The 23,105-nt window shown below is 32.1% G+C and overlaps 1 long non-coding RNA gene across 1 annotated transcript in view; it reads left to right on the top strand.

The window, feature by feature from the left end:
* Positions 1-1,867: 1,867 nt before the first annotated feature.
* The window catches only part of LOC138716196 (uncharacterized), a 32,189-nt gene continuing 10,951 nt past the window's right edge, over positions 1,868-23,105 (top strand). Inside the window, exon 1 of the long non-coding RNA XR_011336598.1 lies at positions 1,868-2,340. This is a non-coding gene — a long non-coding RNA (uncharacterized lncRNA). The remainder of the gene's footprint in view (positions 2,341-23,105) is intronic.

The raw sequence follows: 23,105 nt of genomic DNA on the forward strand, positions 1-23,105 counted from the left end.
TAGAAAATATCGTATTTGAGTTTGAATGTGTGGATGTTGTAGAAGATTAATGTTATGACGAAATTAATAAAAATACTGAAATTGTCTTAATGGGTTTTTATTGCTGATTATGTTGTAAGTAGTATTTTCAAGAAGTTACCTGACTATACAAAATTCAAATATGTTCTAATTAGAGATTGTGATGTGGAATTGTAGATACGGTACCTATAAATCTCGTAAGTTAATTTTGGTTTATCAATAGGGGTGGTTTAAAGTAGTTCATGTATTTTGTAATAGATCCACTTGTTGATATATATCTGCACAAGATCTTGGCTCATCAAGATCTTCACAATGTTAATTAGTCAAGAGTACCTATATAGATCCAGGTTGTCACAAGTATACATTGAAAAAACATTTCAATAGGTACAGAAAATGTTAATATTACTGTATTTTGTGATGTAAATGTCCCATAGGCATATATTTCTGAACAATTATAATTAAAAAAAAATGACGAGAAAGGAGGGGAAAAACGTTAAGTTCAGTCATTCAAATAATATAAAATAATGTAAATTATACAGTAATTACTTTCTAACAGTCTTATACTGTAATTTAATTTAATTTAGGTTTGACCCTTTCCAATTGTTCCTCTTTTACAATTAGATAAGATAGCTTTCAATTTCAGCATGGTCCATCTACATTGGCGTCTATGACAATTTGTAAGTATGGAGAGGGACTTGGTTAGTCATTCATATTGTCTCAGATGCTTTTTAAAATGGGGAAAAGACGTGAAAGTAACTTGAAGAAACAGAGTTTCCCCCCCCCCCCCTCCCTACGGATTGAAAGGTCAACTATTTGAAGGTTTTCACCAACAGTAACAAAAAAACTCTAAGAAAGAAGCTTGGATGGAATTGTGGGATTTTGCTGTGGCTTGGTAACGAGTGATAAAGATTATGTATGTAACGCAACATGGCCAAACATGAGAACCAGAACTGTGTTAAGTACGTAATATTTTTCTTTGTCTACAATTGTATTTTAGTCTGTTTTAATTTAATTCCATGCATGTCTGATACACAATGATATTGTCCACCACTACCCAACCAATGCAGAGCAATTTGTAGCTGTTGCTGAGAAGTTAATGCTTTATTCCTTTCTGTGGGATGTTCTAACAAGTTATCAATTCTTTGACGGACATATCCAAATGTTTCAAAATTTAAGTGAAACATTTCATTATATTCGTAACTTTCTTGCACGGTTGTAGGATATTCGTTGTCAAAAATTTCTTGGACGTCTGACAAATACTCCCTCTTCGTCACTATTTGAGTTTTCACAGTTTTATCTTCAAAATCTAACCATACATTGGCATTTACTTTTTACAAATTATTAAACTATTACTTAAAATACAGTCATGGAACTAAGGTTCATATTATTAATAAATTTAATTATCTTTGCTGCTTTATGAAACAGTTTAGTAATTTTATTATTTATTTTAGTAATATTATGAGCATTTACAGTAATAAATAATATTATTAACTATTACTTTTATGAAACAGAACAGTAATAATATTACCTAATGCTATTACCTTTTTAGTAATGGTATTAAATTATTACTTTTATGAAATAGGGCCCAGGATATATATATTTACAAACAGACTATAAAATACTTTACTTAATATTATATATTATATACACTTAACACTATATTATTATAATACACTGCTTCTCAGTAAAAATCTCAGCCTCAGTCAACCAATTATAACTATGTAATACACAACGCAAGTGTTGACTGGAGAAGGAGACGCTATTGATATTTTGTGTTCGCAATCCCATCCAATGTTAATCTGCATCCACAAATAATTACATTTTAAAAGCATTTCATGCTGTTCACAAACCCACCAAAAAAATATAACATGTATATCTGGTTTGAGTTCTCTACAATATCATAATAAATTAAAACATTACAGTATTGTAAATGACCGTAAACAGTACGAACGGCGACAAGAAGAGGGGGTGAGATCACTAGAGTAACAGCCACCGGCAGGCAGTCCAGCTCGTCTGCTAGAACATCGCCAGGTGGGGGAGTTGTTTACCGGCTTTACCCGCACTCTCAAACACTGTGAGATGAAGAATAAATAATATTCACGACAAATATATAAAAACAGAAGAGATAACGAATCATAATATTGCCGACTGATAACATTATAACATGGTCTACATATTCTAGTTAAATTGGCTTTGTCTGGCCGAGACTCTGAATTCTATTCAGTACAAAGGCGTACTTTATCTTATCTCTTCGCTTCGCCCACGTGACAACTATAATTAGCTTGCCAAGGTCATATAGGCCAATAATATAGGGAAGACCAGGTAACTTGATACCCCAAGGGTGAAACCTAACCATTTTTCCCCCATTGCCACAAATGCTTGTGGATTATGGTGATTTTCTAGTTTGAAGGTTGAATTTTCTTTTGCCAACTTCGTTTCGAATTTCGGTACTGACAAATACTACAACTGGTAGTGTTTTGTAACTTGTAACTGTTATGTTGGTTTACTGTCGTACTCGTTTTAAGCGGCGTCAGTAGTGGCGTTCTTGAAAACTTAATAGTTACTAGGTTTCTGAGTCGGTTACTGGAAGATAGTGAAATTCGAACTTATTAATAATTAATTAATATTAGTATTAATATTAATACATAATAGTTATTTTATGTGTTGCGTTGTGGTTATAATTCAAGAATAGTCAGATAAGTACGAATAAATATAATATACTTGGGGGTTATATTACAAGGTATTTGGGCAGATATTGCATGTTATCTGTTCAAAAAATTATTAACTATAGTGCAACGTATATTAAATATCGTACAACAATCTGCAAACTAACATCACAATCTAGACAGTCACGAAACTCAATACGACTTGTAAATATGCATCCATCAGAGTTGCCAACCCGATTCTTAAAAACTCGCTAAGATACAGTATAGAAACCGCTAAATTGCTATATTGTCAATGTAAAAATAAATACCGCTGTGAGTGTTAAAAAACCGTTAAATCCTTTTATGAGCAATACAAATTTCATAAATTTTACCCGCTAAACTAACAAAGAAAAACGCTAGATCTAGCGAGAAAACCGCTGTATTGGCAACACTGGCATCCATAAATATGATAACCACTAGGATCAGGGTCGCCAACAGTTGTTCATATAATTCCGCTAGATGGTTTTCGAAAACCCGCGATTTTCGAACAAAAATCTCTAGATTTTAATGTGTGTGTATTATTCAATTTTATAATTATTTATTTAGAATATTAACGTGCAAAAACAACAGCACAAGGCCAATTACAGTTTAGCACAATACAAAACAGAACAAAACAACAAATGATGATGAGAATGAATGATAGAAAATGGCAATGAGATGAAATACAAACAATATAATAGTCTACATCAATCATTGATCAAATAATAATTATAAAATTATACAATGAGATAATTGAAATAATGGAATAGTCTACACTAATCAATTGACCAAATGCAAGAAATAAAATGGACAAATAATTAATAAAATTGATCAGTGAGTTAAAAACTCAAAGATATATTACACATTAAATGGATCCAAGTTGAATCCATGCAAATTAGCATATTTAATGCATCTGCAGACCGGAGAGAGAGATTTAGGATTCTTATTATAAAACAATTTATGAAATCTTAAACCATTAGCAGGAATACGAAGACTGATATTGCTTATGAAAGATTCACAATCAATATCACCCTTAATGACTTTACAAAAAAATAAATAATCAAGATCCTGACGTCTGGTGAACAAACTACCTCAATTGAAATATTTGCATTTAATCGGAATTTGGTAAAAATCTATAAGAACACAAGGAAATAAATTTTCTTTGAATATTTTCTAATTTAGCCGAGTCATTGGAAGTAATGGAGTTCCATACAACAGATGCATATTCAAGGTTGGATCTAATCAACGTATAGTATAAAATTAATAAACACATAGGAGTGGAAAAAGAATAAGTTATAGACCTAATTAGACAAGCATTCTTAACGAATGGGTATAAATATATTGCACATGATCATGGAAATATAATTTTGAATCAAGTAGGACACCAAGATCTCTAATACAATCTTTCTTAGTAATTACGACATTACTGAGAGAATAGTTAAATTTTAGGGAGATAGTTTTCCGTGAAAAGGAAATAACAAAAGTTTTGGATTGATTAATTTTCATTCCATTTTCAACAGACCATTGTGAAATTGAATTAATGTCATTTTGAAGAATTTGACAATCAACCAAACTATTAATTTTGCGAAAGATTTTGAGATCATCCGCAAATAAAAGGCAGCTAGAACTTATTCTTTTACTTATATCATTTATAAATAATAAAAATAAGAGAGGTCCCAATGTAGACCCTTGAGGAACACCGCATAAACTATTAAATGGAACCGAGAATTACCTAGTCGAACACAAGACTGTCTATCTATTAAATAATTTTCAAACCAATTAACGTAGTTAGTGGAGAGACCAGAATTACTTAATTTATTTAATAAAATTTTGTGAGGAACATCATCAAATGCTTTGCTAAAATCAAAATAAATTGAGTCAATTTGACCTTGATTTTCAACTATAGGCATTATGAGATTAAGATAGGAAACTAAATTAATAGTAGTAGATTTCCCTCTTGTAAATCTATGTTGGGCAGAATTGATCTTATTTTTTACATAAAATGAAATGTGTTTGTGAATAATTTTTTTCAAAAATTTTGGAAAAATTGTTTAGGATAGAAATGGGTCTATAATTAGTAACACTGTTTTTATTACCATTTTTGAAAACTGGAATAATGGTTGCTTCCTTCCAAAGTGACGGGTAAATTCCTGTTTTTAAGCTAAGATTGAATAAAAAAGTTAAAACAGGCAAGAGAATATTAGAGCAACCCTTGATTATAAAATTAGGAATGCTATCAGTACCTTTAGATTTATTAGGCTTTAGCTTTTTAATAGCTTTATTTACATCATCGAATGTAATATTAGGCAGGGACAAACAGTCAGTAATATTAGAATCATAAGTAATGAAATTAGAGTTACAATTTTGTTGAACAGATTTAAATTGACAAGCAAATGCATTTGCAATTTCTTTTTCATCTGTGATGTGAACGCCATTTATCATTAGTTCTGTGGGATTACTATTGGTTTTTCGAAAAGTTTCTACATATTTCCAAAATTTATTTGGTTCGTGCTTTAGGTTATCATCAATTGATTGTAACCATTTGAATTTATCAGATTTAATCATGGCTTTGACTTGTTTTCTAAAATTAGAAAAAATTTGATAATGATGATCAGTTTTATATTTTTTGTAATTTTTATGAGCTTTATTTTTTTTCTTTATAAGCTGACGTAAATCGTTTGAAAACCATTTAGGATAGTGCGATTTTTTAACAAAGGTGACAGGGACATAAAGGGATATAGCATTGTTTATAATTTGAGACAAGAAATTTGCAGCAGTGTTTACATCAGTAGTCTGATATATGCTAGTCCAATCATGATTGTATAGAATAGAATAAAGATTCAGATAATCACCTTGAGAATAATTTAAATAAGAACTGATTAGAAAGTGTTCCGGTAACGATAATTTTACTTCCATATAAATATAGATAGATGGATGATAAGTAATAATAATAATATCTGAAAGTAGAAGACACCAGTAGTTCTCTTTCAGCAAGTAAAACGAATTAGACGGAACGAAATCTGAAGGAAAAACACGGAACTGAAAACAATCTTAACAATCAACTTGCCAAAGTAAATGAACCAGATGAAGAATGTAGTTTGTAAGCAACATTTTTAATAGAACAAATTCAGACTTTCGGGAAACAAAATGTAAATTCCATTAAATCACACTGAAAATCTGCATACTGTTATTTAACACATTATAAATAAATCTCAAATAAGACTGTAATATGCTTGCCATGTTTATAATATTCATACTCGATCAGTAATGCAAAATTAATCGAAGAATTTTCACGATACACAATGCTTATAGCAATGGAACTATTCACCATTTAATAGAACTGCGAGGCAAACCTAGCGGCAGAAATTGTCATGGCGCTCCGAGACCCACTCTTGATCATACTATGCACTAGCTTGTATAATCTCGTAAGCAACGGTATATACAGTCATGAAGTTCAATACGTAGGAAATATGTATCCAATGACAGTTGAACTTTAGTTGGTAGCCACTAGGATCGCTACTATCGCCTCATCACAGACAATGCGAATTAGTACCGGCACAGTCTATTGTTCCTAGTACTCTCAGTTGCTAACCGCTTGGAGCGCTGTATCGCGAAAAAAAAAATCACCTCAAGCTTCATGACTATGATATTAGATTGTGGTAATACTGTGTCATTTAATGTGACAATTTAATATAAAAACAAAAATAATATTTTTTGTTAAGTAACATTTAGATTAACATAAAAATACCAATATACAAACTTAAAGCAGTAAATAATATTCTCTGAAATTTACATACCTCTCAAGTCTGAGTATGGTGCGTGGTGCATTTGTTTCGCGTCGTGAGCGAATTTCAATTCTCCTTAGGAATGGGTAATAAATACCAGTATCTTAAAAAGCTGGACATTCTGTATTCCATGATGGGTATAAGTGGGACACAGAAAAATTTCCTGAAAATCGGGAATGTCCTGCCATATCGGCAACCCTACACACAAGACTATCAGCCTCCAAATCCAACACTGCAGGTGTGATCGAGACAAAAGAATCCCATACTACTTGCTCCAGTTCACCATTGGTTCTGAAGTGATATGCAGCTTCCTCTTGAGATTATTCCACACAGATTTATCCAGTGTTGTGAGGTCATGGCTGCGTGCTGACAATGTTGTGTGCATCCGACAGCTCGTTGACGAAGTTTGGATGCTATAGCCTCAAAAATAAATTCTTCATGTGATCATAGTCAATCATGGCACATCAACTGAACCAACTGCTCAATTGATGCTGCAACAGCAGTACATGCCTCCAAGGGCTTCTGTCTTCTACACTTTCCATCATAAAAGCCCGTCCTAGGAAAGCAATATTCTTTTCATCAGTGCAACCTTAGTACATTGTTTCTGAAACTACTCTTGCACATTGCTAATTGTCTGTCCTCTGTAAGGAAGTTTGTTTATCCACAAACTCGCAACTAACTTTTCAACAGAAAAAGAACTTGTCTCTGTCATTTTAACTCTAACAATGAAGTGAAGGATCCACACCCATGCACATGTTCACGATTCTCCCCTTCAAACATTAAACATTACATCATTATAAAGGTTTATAGAAATATATGGACATTACCAAGGAACTTGTAATCCATAATCAAATATGATAAGGGTATGCAACTGAGGTGTCATTTAGCCAATTGTCCCCCTCTCGAGTTTAAGATTAAAAAATAATAATTGAATAGTACTGTAACTTACTACCAAAGAAAAAGATGTGAGAGCTGAAGGCCTACTTTTAATATGGAAATATTCCACTTTTATAAACGCTTAAGAAATAAAAGACGAACGAATTAATGACTGCCCAAATGAAACCAAGGCGTGGTTGTCATCTACTGTAAATAAATTTTTTGTTAAATGAAATTAAAATATCTTTATAAAAAAATTGTGTTCATTTGTTCACACCTACGTCATATTAACAGCAAGTGCATGTAAATCATATACATATCGTATAAGTGGGATAACAAGTTAAAACTAGGACTATGTGTGGAAACTGGAGATGTAGTGTAGTGGGGTGACTTAAACTTGACCATAAAACAACAAAATTTAAACCATAAGATCAGCTCTTACCTAGAGAAGAATAAAGAAGTGTAAGTAGTATTTGTGGACATAGAAAAGGCTTTTGACAGAGTGGATTGGAATAAACTGATGGGGATCCTAAAGAAAATAGATGTGGATTGGAAAGAGAGAAGACTGTTCAGTGATCTTTATATAAAACGAGTCAAAGTCAGGATAGGAGAAGAAATATCAGAAGAAAGTAAAATTGGGAGAGGACTATGTCAAGAATGCCGTTTATCACCTACCTTGTTCAGCATCTACTTGGAGGATTTAGTGAAAAACTGTTTTCAGAACATGGGAGGAGTGATAGTAGGAGGAAGAATAATAAAGTGCATAAGATTTGCTAATGATATGCCGTTGTTAGCAGAAGAGGAGATGATACTAAGGGATATGCTATTGCAGCTAAATGACAGCTGTGAGCAGTATGGGATGAAGATAAATACAAACAAGACGAAGACCATGCTCATAGGAAGAAAAATAAAGAAGGTAAACTTGCGAATTCTAAATGAGGCAGTAGAACAAGTGGACAGCTTGAAATACTTGGGGTGTACTATAAGCAATAACATGAGCTGCTGCCAGGAAATTAAAAGGAGGATAGCAATGGCGAAGGAAGCTTTTAATGGAAAAAGAAGCATCTTCTGCGGACTCTGAAAATACTAATGAAGTGCTTTGTGTGGAGTGTGGCACTGTATGGAGCAGAAACATGGACATTGCGACGAAGTGTAGAGAAGAGACTAGAAGCATTTGAAATGTGGATATGGAGAAGAATGGAACGTGTGAAACAGACAGACAGAATAAGAAATGAAGCTGTGTTGGAAAGAGAGGGTGAAGAAAGAATGGTACTGAAACTGATCAGGAAAAGGAATTGGGTCAATGGCTGATAAGATACTCTCTACTGAATGATGCACTGGAAGGAATGGTGACCGGGAGAAGAGTTTGAGGCAGAAGAAGATTTGAGATGATAGAACTGTGGGGCAATTAGAGCCGACATTGCTTCTATAATGTAATAAATTTAATTATCAATCAATGGAAGTGTAGGAATTTCAGAGAAAGTAATAGTGAAGAACACATTGTGATAAATATCTCTTTATTTAATGAAAAGTTGAAACCAAAAATAATATGTGAAGGGGTAGGTTTTAAACAAAATTTACTACATAAGTAGTTCTTTTGTGCGTTTCCACTAGCAACAGTTACCATACCCCTTCACATTCTCTCTCTCTCTTTCCCACTATTTGCACAATTCATTGCTTTGTTTAAACACAATACCTTCCACAAATATTTGATAAAATATCAATTTCGTTTATTATATGAGCCAGATCTTTTCTTAGAATAACACTTATCCAAGATAATTAGACTTAGAAATACTAACGTACTAGTATTTCAAGTTTTGAGCCTAGAAGAACCGTATTTGTTCTCAGAGAGTGGACCATCAAATTGTTAGAAATTTGTTGGAATGTTAACACAGCATCAGCTTTGTTAATAAGTGAAATCCTGTCCAAAATCACACTGGATTCCAATTATAAAGCTAAACTGTTCAAATTAACCTTAATATATTTCTTAATTATTTTAATTTTTCTACTATTTTGAAATGTCTAATACCTATAAACTTCAAGAATAGTAAGTATTAGAGCATATTATACAGTTATCAATAAATATCTTGGTCTCTTTTCTTAATTCTATACCTGGTTAATCCAGAATCTTTGGTTTCATAGGCAAGCTATTTATACATTATATAATAAATGTAAGAAAAGAAAATAGACTATACATATTTCATGCTATAACAAGGGAAAGCTCCATTCATTTCAGCAATGATTATCAAGTCTTTTGGAATGATGTTTATCAAACTGACAGCAGATCAACTGCTGCACTTCAAGTATAAATCACTCATGACACTGTACACCAATGAAACATGCCTCTTACAACTCTCAATAAAACATTGGCTGTCGATATTTTGGTTATGAGATCCAAAATGTGACATTTCTACACAGCCTTGACTAGAAAACATAGAAATTCATTTTACAGTTACGTTTATAAGCTCTACATTTCTAGTAATCATACTTAATAATTCTGTACAAACTCTCTCTCAACGACTACACTGCCTATTATTATGAATTAGCGAAGTGAGTATAACAGAGATCAGAAATTTGTACCTTCTTCCTGAAGCATTTATGTATCTTGCGTAAAGTACAATTGTTACCATAGTCTTTGCAATGAACAAGAAAAAGGAAAGAAAAAAAAATTATGTGTTGAACCTATCTGGAATTCATTTTCATATAATTCGATTCAGGAGACATGATTTGCACACAGTATATTACACATCATTTCCATCTCCACTATTCCAGGAGACTAATGAAAATGAAGATTTGTACAATAGTTGCAGAGACAAATATGAGTTCTTCAAAACAATTTTACGCAAGGGCGTTTTAAACATTTTTGTGAAGAGTTTCCATTACACATATTTCTTTTTTAAAATAAATCTACGTACTGTATAAAAAAATATGTAAATTGCCTATTTCTGAAGTGATAAAAATGTAATCAGTAGTTACATAATGTTAATAAATTCATGGCAGCAGTATTTTTCAATGATGAGTAGTTGAAAACTAAGTGGTTGGCTCCTCTTAACTAGTCATTTCACATTCAATTTTCAATTTATACACAAAACATCATTACTGTAGAAGTCTGTGGACCTCTAAAATTAATCAAGATATATGTCTAAAATTAAATCTATAATTCTAAAAAATCCTCATAAGTAATGATAGTATACACACAGTACATAAAAGAATTGACACGTTTCCGCTTTTTCTTAACGTGAAACATTTATGCTCCAGGGTCAAATGACTGAAATGTTACGAAAATTTCAACATCTGAAGCTACTTGCTTAGCAATAGATCAGATTCTTACATTCTTATGGTGTTTGCTAAAGACAAAACTCAGTAATTCCATTGTAAATACTTGTACAGATGTATGGTATAATATACTGGATGTAAATAATATAAACTGCTAAAAAATACTGGTGGTAGAGCATAAATCGCGGGTGCTCGTGTAAAGGGGGTTAAGTCAAATTGTAAGGTATGTAAACTTCTCTCCTTTGGTACTGAACAAAATCCCTTTGTCACAAAATATGGAGCACTGTAACTGCATCATAGATGGAAGAATAACTTAACCCCTTTAACACAAGAAAAAAGTAACTGTGGAGAGTTGAAATCTGTACTTATCTCAGTTTAGCGAAATCATACTTAACCCCCTTTACACGAGCACCCGCGAAATAATTGAAGAAAAAAAGGCAAATAATGGTTTTCTGTAAATGTAAAGGTTTCCCAAGAAAAAAAAAAGTGTTTTATGGGTCTATTTTTTTGAAAAGAGAATAGACAATTATTATTTATTTTGCCGGATACATATATTGAAGCAGTCGTTGGTTACTTTGTTATATATTGGTATGTAGAGTCCCTCGATAGTAACTGAATATAAGACAATGAGCATACTCCTTCTGATAGGCTTGATCCAACCATGACGTCTATTAACATACAATTAAACAATGTAGGTACAGTACACATTATGTACCTACTCAAAAATAAATTGGGTCGATGAAATAGCAAGTCCCTCATTACCTGTAATATTTAGACACTAGAGTTCCTTTATAATGAGAGTTGAGACGTTGACCCCGTCAACAATTAAAATATGTAATGATTTGATAGCGCTGAAAATGGGGGGGGGGGGGAATCTCCTATGAGAAGTGAAATTATACGCCTATATATTGTATACAGATATTAAACAAATTTGATACACCATTTTATAATATATTATATTATCTTATACTACAATTTATTATATACAGTATAATACATAAAAACTATCATTACAGCTATGGTTTATCAATGAGGAAAACCTGTTAACTTGTATTTTTACTAGAAGCAAAGCTGTTGTAAGTACTTACTGGTTTATGCAAGATGGTGGGTGATGTTTGGATTCTGTCTCTCAACTCAACTCTTACATTCAGTTCTATTCAAGGTCATTGGCAATGCATTCATGTTCAGTCGAAATGTAAACATATAATGACTACTATCGATCTTAAAAACATAGTATTTTACAAATTAAAAATAAATTACATATCACTAGACATTTTGTTCAGTAGACAGTTATGTCTGTCTGTATAATTTTGGCAGTTTATATTGTTTACAGTCTGTATTCAATAAAGAAATAAAACAAAAATAATCATTAATAATTCAACACACAAATTGCATTAAATTTATTTCACAATCCATCATATTCGCAATCCTTATAAATAGAAACCAGTACCATAAAAATCTAAATATAGCAATAACACCAACTGACAGCATAAACATTTCACGCAATTATAGGAATTCTCGTAACTTTTTTATCCAGAGACCTCTACTATCGCTGTTATGATTACATCTCTTAACAAGAGATAATGGAGGAGTGACAAGTTTGGACATACAGGGTGATCCATTTGAGAAGACATAAAATAAATTGACTATAAAATTTATTATGAGGGTTGCTGTAGAATTCATTTCAGTTTCAATATGATACTGAAGCATGGGAGATTTGTATCATCATTTTTACCGCATATGAAACAAAAGAAGTTACTCAGCAATGACTGAATAAACAAAATGCCATTTACTGCACAACAATTAGCGAAATGTGTCTTCCATGTCAGTGGGCGAGTGAATACCCATAATGCAATCATATGAGGACGTAAAAATCCGCATGTCACATATGAACTGGAATGAGCTAGTCCTAAAGTTAATGTTTGGTGTGCAGTAAGTCGCTATAATTGGTATGGGCTGTTTATCTTCGCAGAGGAAACAGTTCGATCAGGACCATACCCAGACATATTGAAAAACTTTTTCGAACCACAACTGCAACAGGAAAACAACATGGGTATCGTGTTCCAACAGGATGGTGCACCACCTCACTGGACAACAGACGTCTATGATTATCTGGATGACACATTTGGTAACAACTGGTGTGGATTGCCCAAACCTGACACCACCCGATTTTTTTCTCTGGGGTTTTGGTGAAGAAGGATGTATATGCACAGCGACCCAGGGATATTCATGATCTCAGAGCAAAAATTTTCTCAGCTATTGAGAGAGTTATTCCCTGAGATGTTAGACCACACATGGGAGGAATTAGCCTCAAGATATGAACTGTGTCGTGTTCCCAATGCTTGGCATGTTGAGGTCTAAAGGCTGGTTCACAATAAACCGGGAACGGAAACGAGAACGAGAACGAAAATAATGTTAAAATATGTATTTTTCAATGTGAGCATTCACAACAGTTAATTGTGAATGCTCCCATTTAAATACATTTCAAAATTATTTCCGTTTTCGTTCTCGTTGTCGTTTTCGTTCCCGGTTTATTGTGAACTAGCCTTAATTTGGACAAAACTCCCATTCTTCTAGAGTGCATGTACAAATTATTTCATAATAAATAGCAACAGTCCTCATTTTATTACGTTTTTATTTTATGTCTTCCCAAATGGATCACCCTGTAATATTTCGTCTTTATCAGCTTTATTCATAAAGATAAATTAGGATTTATTGATTAAGACTGAATTATAATAGATGGTACTCAGTTGAAGAGGTAACTTGCTACATACCGGTATGAGATCATCAAAACTGCCAAGATTCTTCTTCAACTGAATGTACTTTGTCAAATATTAGCTGAAGTGAATTTAAAGTTTCAACTAGTAAAAGCCTTAACACTTACCAGTACATAAATTTCTCATTAAAATTTTGACATTCATACTAGTCCCTACAACTTCAGATGTAGAATTTCACAAAAATGATTTCAATAACCTTCATCCACTCTGTAGAACTTCCTAAATGGAAAGTAGAATTGCTTACGGCATAGCATCCAGAGGTTAATGGAACATTGTTGTTGCACATCTAGTATTTTATTTTTAATTGCATAGATTTAAATATTACATTCTTAGTCTTTCTACGAGGCACTAGCATTTGAAATTAAAAGGTAAATTAAATATATTTGAGATCGATATCACAATACAATATCAAAATTTATACTTTCTCAAAGTGAAGAACCTCTAAATGTTATGCTTATATGTACCAACAGAATTTGTATTCTACAGGACATATCAATCTTAGGGACAATGTTATTGCACCCAATTGCGAATTTCTAGCATTGATATCAGATTATTATAACTGTATCTACAATATTACCATAGACTATCATAAACAAAATATACAGTTACCAATAACATCACTACTGTCACTAGGTAAAGGGCACTAATCCAACAATACTAATAACAATTTAACTGCTATATACATAGGCCTGCTGTACCATAAATAAGTAAAATTCAGCAATAGAGTCCAGTTATACAGTGTGTCTCTAAAAAATGTTAACGCTTATATGGTTAGTGAGTCACACTTGCATACACTAACTTAAAAAATTTCTCCACTTGTTCACCATCGTGTTCAACATAAAGGAACCTTTCCATGTGGTGTGCAGAGCTTGGATGCACATTTCTTATGCAATTGCTACAATTACATCCATTATTCCCTCTTGCAGATTGTCAGCATTACAGTACATGATTTGGTTGCATATACACGGTCTTTCAGCATACCCCATAGCCAAAAATCGCAGGGAGTAAGATCCGGTGAACGTACTGGCCACTGCATTGGTCCTCCTCTATCAATCCATCTTTGTTGAAATGTTTTGTTAAGATACTTTTGAACATTCAGAGCAAAGAACAGTGGTGCACCAACCAAGATTTTCCATACAGTTGACTGGAGAGACCAGATTTTGCATTGATCGTCTTGTTGTTTCACTTGGACTACATAAGAAAGTCTCTTGTTTAACAACCTACTAACTTGTCATAAATACGATAAATGGTTAATTTAGATGGTGGATCATTATTAAGTAGGCTTCATATTGTTTGCGAACCATTTTTTTAAGTTGGTTATTTAACGACGCTGTATCAACTACGACGTTATTTAGCGTCAATGAGATTGGTGATAGCGAGATGGTATTTGGCGAGATGAGGACGAGGATGCGTCATAGATTACCTGGAATTCACCTTACGGTTGGGAAAAACCTCGGAAAAAAACCAACCAGGTAATCAGCCCAAGCGTGGATCGAACCCACAGTTGAGCACCACTTCAGACTGGCAGACAAGCTCCTTAACCGACTGAGCCACGCCGATGGCTTTACGGACCATTGTGGGGAGGGAAATGCCTACAACCATGCCGCAATCTTTCGTCTTTGACTCAAGCTAAATCTTGTAGTCATTTTTACAATAGAGATGAAAACAAATTCATTGTAACCATGGAAATACCATGACCTACCTTATTTTGAAGAAATTAAAATATGTTGCCCCAAGTTAATCAAATAAACATCAACTAAATCACTACCCATATGTGTTAATATTTTTTATAGAGTCACTGTTTACATTATTTTTCTAATAGTCCTTACGGATTTTGAGTGTATTAAAGAGAAAGAAATTAGGAGTTCGGGAGTAAAACATGGTAAGTGAAGTTCTAATGTTTTGAAGTTATTAGTAGGTAAACATTTATACATGCGACAGTTTGTAGAGTTATAACAGGAAAGTAACATCTGTATACATCTGCCATCTGTTGAGATGTTGGAAAACTAACTACTGCATTAGATGCAGAATGTAAGATACCAATGTTACACGCTACATAGCTCATTTTTTACCAAAATGTCAGTACCTAACCATGTTTTATGCCCGAGCCCCTTAAATATTAAAATAGTACATGTTTTTGATCCTCTTCAGTTGGGTATTATTAATTATGATTATTATTATTATTATTATTATTATTATTATTGTTACATCATAACGAACGGGGGAATTCAATGAATGCAACGGTTTACAAAATAGCTGATTTGCATACGGCATATAGAGCAACTTATTGCATTGCTAATGAGGCACGGTGAATTTATGCAGAGCAACTTCCTCAGCATCATATTCCGTGTCATGCAACATTCTCTAGACTATATCGTCTTGGAGATAGTAGCCTGACAGTGGCATAGGCAGGAGGTAGTGGGCTCACCATTTTTCAAGAAACATTAAAAAATTATATTAGATTTAAACTATGAAGAAACAATCCACCCTTGGTTTTGCGAGTGCAACGCTGAAAGAAATATATTGTTTGACAGTTTCTACAGATAATGGCCAATATTTAGAATAACAAAACCTTTATATTTCTGATAATAGGTCGTTTTAAATTGACCAATGATTTCAAAATAAATTATGAAGCTACTGTTCAATAACTAGATTTATTTAGGGGCAGCATCTGTTCATTCATTCTGCAACGATAGAGAATGGATTTCGCTTTGTAACAAATTTGGGGAGTCTAAATTGATTTTAAATTTCATAGTGGTAATCAATAGTGTAAATAACAAAGGTTGTTAGAGCCATTTTCGTTATTTTTGAGTGGTTATCGAAAGAGATTGTATGTGTGAAGCCCAATAACCTACAAAAGCCATATAAAGTCACGGAGGAAGTAGATCCTATGATCAGATAAATGGTTTTGGAGTTATTCAAATTCTAAAAAATAATAATTCTATCATCTCTTACTACAAAATTTAAGTTTCACGCATTGCTCTTTTTGCGACATCTGCGATATGGTTAGAAAATAACTAAGTAGGCTTATCCATAATTTTAAATTTACTTATAAAAATGAGAGAATTTTTAAAAATATTTGTAAGTTCAAAATTTAACTTTCTGGTCCACTAAATATGTTTTATTTTTTAATTTAGAAATTATTTACTACTGTGTTTTGTTAACCACAGTATACAGGGTGTATCTAAATTGGTGTCAAATATTTCGGATATGTGTTCGTAACACAAAAACATTACAAAAGGTTCATATGAACATTGGTCTCAAAATAATTTATTTCACAGTTACAAGTTACAAAAATTGCTCGAAGTGGCTTCCTCCTGATTCGATGTATCCCCTAAAACTGCGTTACATGCTCTGGCGTACTCTGTTGAAAATTCCTGGAGTGTTTCGTATTTCGTGAAATCCAGTTTGGATACGCTCTCAGAATATCAACATTAAGTACAGGAGTCGCATAAACCAGGGACTTTAATGTCCCCAGACAAAGAAATCCATTGGATTCAAATCAGGCGATCGAGCAGGCCATGCAATGAATCCCCTTCGACCAATACATCTTTGGGAAAATCGTTCATTAAAAAAATTACGAACTATCAGACTGAAATGAGCTGGAGCAGCATCGTGTTAAAACACATTCGTTGGATGACGTCCAGAAGCACATCATCAATTAAATTATGCAAATCATTTCGTTCTGTTCACTCACAGAATACATTTTCTTCTGATTTCTTTGCTCAACAAAATACAAACAAACAAAAAACCATCAAGCAATCAGCGATCAATGAAGGGACAAATCCTTTAATAACTCCCTAACGAATGGTTTTCAGACCCATGTTCTTATTAACTTTTCACTTGTTTTGATGTTAAGAACACGTCCCAGAAATATTTGACACCGATTTAGATACACCCTGTATAGAACACGCAGTACAAATTTCAGTTCTTAGCATCAAAGTTGTAAGAGCCTTTACACTTTGAACATGACGAAATGAGCTAAAAAAATAAGTGTAAGAAACCAGCTTGTAAAGTATGCATGGCATTCAAATTCAAGAGTGCAGCCATTTTAAAATGACGTAATTTGTATGCTTCCAAACGCTGCAGAGCACTGAAACTTGCTCAACGTATAAATAAGAGATTGCTGGTTAATTTTTCTTAGAAAAAAAAATATATATGCGATTTTTCATTTCACACGTCTCCCCCCTTAAGAACATACGTGAGCTTGTTTGTAATTGTTGTCCCACCTTAGACAGCAAGAGAAGAACGTACTGTATAACTGGATCCTATTGTAATTACACTGCACAATAATTTCTTTCGATGATAGTGTTTTCTACAATACATAAAAATTAAAATTACAAATATTATATTACTTCACTGAACAATATCAATGTCATTATTCATACTAAAATCATTGGTCCAGCAGAGCGAATATCTTTTCATGAATGGAACTTATAATAAAGTGTACTTAATAATAACTGAGGTAAGTTGAATATATGTTATGAAACATGAACCATTACACTTAACACAAAAAATGGCTTATTTTACACAGAGAAGCACCAACCAACTCTTCAATAAATCACTTTTATATGTGATAGCATGATTTCATATCTCTCTGATTAATATATAATTATTTTATTTCTTGTTAAAAGTTACACCATAATGAAATTGTATGGTTTTAGGCACAAAATTATGTATTAAACAAGTACCGGTAGGCTATCATGTAGCCTAACTATGATTATGAATTAAAAGGAAATTAAGAACAACAAAATTAATAGCAATTTAAAAAAGTACTTAGAATTGTTAAGGGTATATGTACGTGAACGACTACAAATATTATCAGAAAATGCAGGCTCTAAATTTCTAAAATTTTATATGAAAATGAACTCACAATTGGACAAAAATTACAAGGTACCACAACAAGACTTATTAGAGCTTAAATGTCTGGAAAAAGTATAAAAAAAGGTTACTAATAATAATTTTTCAAATCAGTTTTATCAAAGTATGAAAAAAAGAAAAAAATTCTGCAGTTACATCATTTGGTAATCATAACATTGTTATGGTCTCTCTGACATCTTTAATATTTTTCTTGCATGTAATAAACACTTATTTCTGAAAAGTAGACTACTCTCAGACATGTGGAATTGTTTTTTTTAATACAATTAATTTTGTATTTGTCCTATATAAAATATATTAAAATTCACGTAATATTTTGTGACCTAATTTTTCTATTTTCAAAGAAATGGCATTATTGTAGTCTACCTTTTGCATAAATGCATGTTAAATCAGTGCACAAAATTTCAGAATTCTATCTCTAATGGTCGTGGAGTTATGAAATTATGTGTAAAATGTTCAAATTTTGGAAAATTTAATTGAAAGTAAAAAGTGAATTATGAAAAATATTATTAGTAATCTTTTTATACTTTTTATGTAAGTTCTAATAAGTCCTGTTGTGGTGCCTTGTAATTTTTGTCCAATTGTGAGTTCATTTTCTTATAAAATTTTAGAAATTTAGAGTCTGCATTTTTTGAAAATATTTGTGGTCATTCACGTACATATACCCTTAAGAAAATGGCTATAATACAAACTTTCTATATAGGAGGTTCAGGTTCGATTTCTAATGAGACAAAGTAGAATGTTGGGTAAAAAGAAGACGTTGGGACAGATTTTCTTAAAATACCATACTCACACTTTCTAAAACCTCACTTGACAATGAGATGATTTTGTATTTTACGATGGTATCACCAAGAAATGATAATTTTATCATGGTAAATTGACTGTGTTGTCTAAAGAATAGTCATCATCTTGCAAGCTAGTTTTGCGCTTAAATGTAAATATAGTTTTGTAGTGTCAAGTGACTTTTGCGCAAACCTATGTATAGGAAATACAAAATAATACTGGTACTAAGAGTAAATGTTAATAATGGTGTTTTTGTAACTCAAATATACCTGAGGAATCTATACAGGTAATTGACTGCGAAAAGTCAAGTCAAATACCGGTACCGGTAATGAAATCATGTCACATACTAAAAGTTGAAAAGATCCTCTGTGTTTACATAGAGCTGGAAATGAACATGTTATATACTTTAACTGCGGCTTAAACAAATCATTCAAGCATTTGCAAAACATTTCATTTCCATCCCTGCTTATAGCAACAGTTTATTGTCAACTATAATTAAAAATTCTGTTTGTATCTACTAAATAATTCACAAATGACATTAAAACTACTTTGTTAGGGTAACTATAACATAAATTGAAACATAGTTTCGTGATATTTACATTATTTAAGTATCTTTTATTATAATGTGTACTTCACAGTTAATGCTACTTAAATGTTTAAGATGCCAGAATAAATTAACATCTCCGTTTAGCAATATTATAGTGATGCAGATAGTTTAACTAAAAATGATCGCTACATTATACGTATAAAAATTATGTTGGAAGTATAAAATGGAAGAAACTAAAGATTGATGTCATTTACGTCATATCCAAATAGGAAGTAAAAACTGGAGTTTTAATGGCTGAGCGAAGTGAAGACTTCTTGTTGGGCTAAGAGATGTGATATCAATGTACAAACACTGTCAGATATCTTTGGTATTACTGGAAATTTAACTACAAATATATGCTATGTATCTTAGAATATCAAAATCGTAAGGAACATAGGTTTGATCGGCACACCAATATTACATAGAAGTCGCCTCGAAACAGAATTCATATTTTTTACTACTCATTAATAAATTACATATAAAAAAGAAAACGATGTATGAAAAAGCATTATAGAAAACGACAGTAGTGTGTAATTTCTCTCAGAGCTTAAAATGTTACAAACAAGGATATAATGGAGCTGAGAGGAAATATTTTCATCGAATATTACAACAGGCAAAATAATAATCGAATTTTACATATAAACTACAAAATAAAAATTAAATCAGTGGCAGTTTTAGTGACTGAGACAGGCCTAACAAGAGATCATAAAACGTTTTTCTTCCACTGTTAAAAGTAAACATTTACTTGGTATGAATAATCAGAAATAGATATCATTCGCAGATTAATAATTTTTGTAGTACAGGTACCAGTACCGGTACTCATTTCGATCGAAAGAAATATGTAACAACAAGCAATAAAATTGTTTCTTACTATCGCTGTAAATCATTTAATTTTATTTACTACCATAATAAAACGAAGAGTTTTCTGAACAATTTTAGTACAGTACAAAAAGTAGGTCTTTTCCTGAACACGGTTCAAGTCAGCACACTTACTTCATGGTCTGTTTTATGATATTATATCACTTGTCAACATAAAAGTAGAATACTATTACTATTAATGTTAAATTCTTATAGTATTCCTTTCGGTCAGAACAGATATGTAATAATAAGCAAAGGTTTCTTATCATCACTATAAAAATTAAATCTTTTCTGAACACCGTGAAATGAAGTTACTTTATCGCATACTTTATAATACTAAAATTCTATCAATGATGTATTCTGACCTACTAGAGATTTTATTCTCTTTGGAGTGAAATAATTTTTACAGAAAATGTTTACTTTTAATATGAAAGTAAAATTACGCACCGGTATGTTGTTATATATTTATTCCTATAATCAATAATGAGGAAGTAACACGATCGTCTGAAAATACATTGTTTAGGAGTCAGTTTGTAGTTAGTCCATTACTATGTGATACTGATTAAGCATACTGCCAGATAGCTACTTAAATTTAATTAATTATTCACTACTTTATTATCAAAGTTTTGAACAGAAGAAACTACATTAAACTTCATTAAGGTATGAAAAAATCTTCCCATTACTTTGTATCTTCTCTTCATTGTACATAATTACGTTGTAAATAATTACTGCGAGAAAAATATTCTGTGAGTTTTTATTTCTAACACTAATGTATTTTTATAATTATTTACTTTAATTATTAAAATATAATTAAAATGATGTTTGTTACAAAATGAATAACAAGGAGTAAGATTATTTCAAGTTAGAGCCAGGCCCACCTAATTTTTTTTTTCTAGAACTGCCACTGATTAAAATGTTAATTTATTTAGTGACATTTGGGGTAGGTTAGTGTATTTTATAACTAGTCAAGTTTTCTATAATATTAAACAGAAAAGTTAAGATATTGGCTACACTTTTTCAGACTTGGAGTTACATGCAGGGATAGTTGTAAAATTTTTAGCATATACGGTCATATGAAGACTGGACATAAGAAAGGCTGTAAGTGCCAAAGAGACAAACCGTAGAAAACAGAGCTTTCTTGTGCAACTAGTAATGTTACATCGTACATTTTGTACATCTACGGAAGAAGCTAGGGTCTAAATAAAATTACAATGGGACTTATTATTTTTCTTAGCGGACTGAGCCAGGGACATACTCTTTTTATTTGGAAAATTAATTTTTAAAGATATTGACACAGCCTTTTTTTATGTCCAGTCTTCATATAATCTCTACTAGATCAGAAGTTAGTGAAATGAAGTTCTGGTTTTAAAAAATAATAATACAGAAAATTGTGTATATTTACTTATATACCAGTGCAAATTACCGGTATTAAATATAGTAATTGGAATCCACATGTATTAGACCCTGTGCAATCCTAAGAATTTCAGTTTTTACTTCTATGTATCACCGAAGGATATGACACTGTAAATACTACCGTCATTCTTAAGCAGATTAGCACTTGTATATATATGAACTATTACTGGATGGAGTATTTCCTATTACCATGTTATTAGTTTTAGGCCTACTTTCAATTGCAAGTATCTATGAACGGTGCAAAGAAAGTTTTAGAAAGTATCTTATAATGTTCTCTCATTTGAGCACTACAATACTTTTATGCTATTCATTAAAAGATCCATGAAAAACAATGTTATGCACCACATCTCTTGTTTTGTCACTGCTAATATCATGTCCCGGTATATGTATAACCTAAGTTAATGTCAGACGTAACTTCGTGCAATATTAGGGCTCACAATACCAATCAAAATTTCAATGCTGAAGAAAAATATTTTTACATCTCTAGCAATAAACTTCAAGGACAATTATTACGGTACCGGTATATGCTATATTAATGTGCCTGACAGTAAAGAAAAAAAAGACGTAATTTCTTAACTCCCTGTTTTATACAAAATGATGATGATGATGATGATGATGATGATGATGATGATGATAAAGATACAGTATAGTACTTCAAGTTTTAGGTATGTTGAAGTATCCACACGATTTTTACCAACACAGTGACATCTCAAGAAAACAAAATAATCAATAACGCCATCACTTGAATTAGGTCAAATTTTGGTACTACCGATTATGCATTTTATTAGCTTTACAGTACAGTGAAATTTCCCTTAATGGATACCTCTATATAGCAGAAACTCCTTGTTAACAGACAGTTTAAAATTTTCTAGCAGATTCACACATGAAGTTTTGGAAAAATTATTTTTCACTGGGAGACGTATTCAAACATGCAATTTCCACCCTGCTACAATTTGCCATATGTCCTCCTAACTATTATACTGAACAAATTACGGTATCAAATTATGATTGATTATTATTTGTAACGTAGGAACATACGTAAGTACATAAATTCAAACAGTGTCATGAAGGCAATCAGTTATCTCCCATCTATTTTAAATATTTTTTATGAATTGGCAGGTTTTTTATTTTGCATCATTTACTGAAGTTTCCCTTTCTAGGGCTGACGTGT

The sequence above is a fragment of the Periplaneta americana genome, chromosome 1 (assembly GCF_040183065.1).
Source record: "Periplaneta americana isolate PAMFEO1 chromosome 1, P.americana_PAMFEO1_priV1, whole genome shotgun sequence".
Taxonomy (NCBI): Eukaryota; Metazoa; Arthropoda; class Insecta; order Blattodea; family Blattidae; genus Periplaneta; species Periplaneta americana.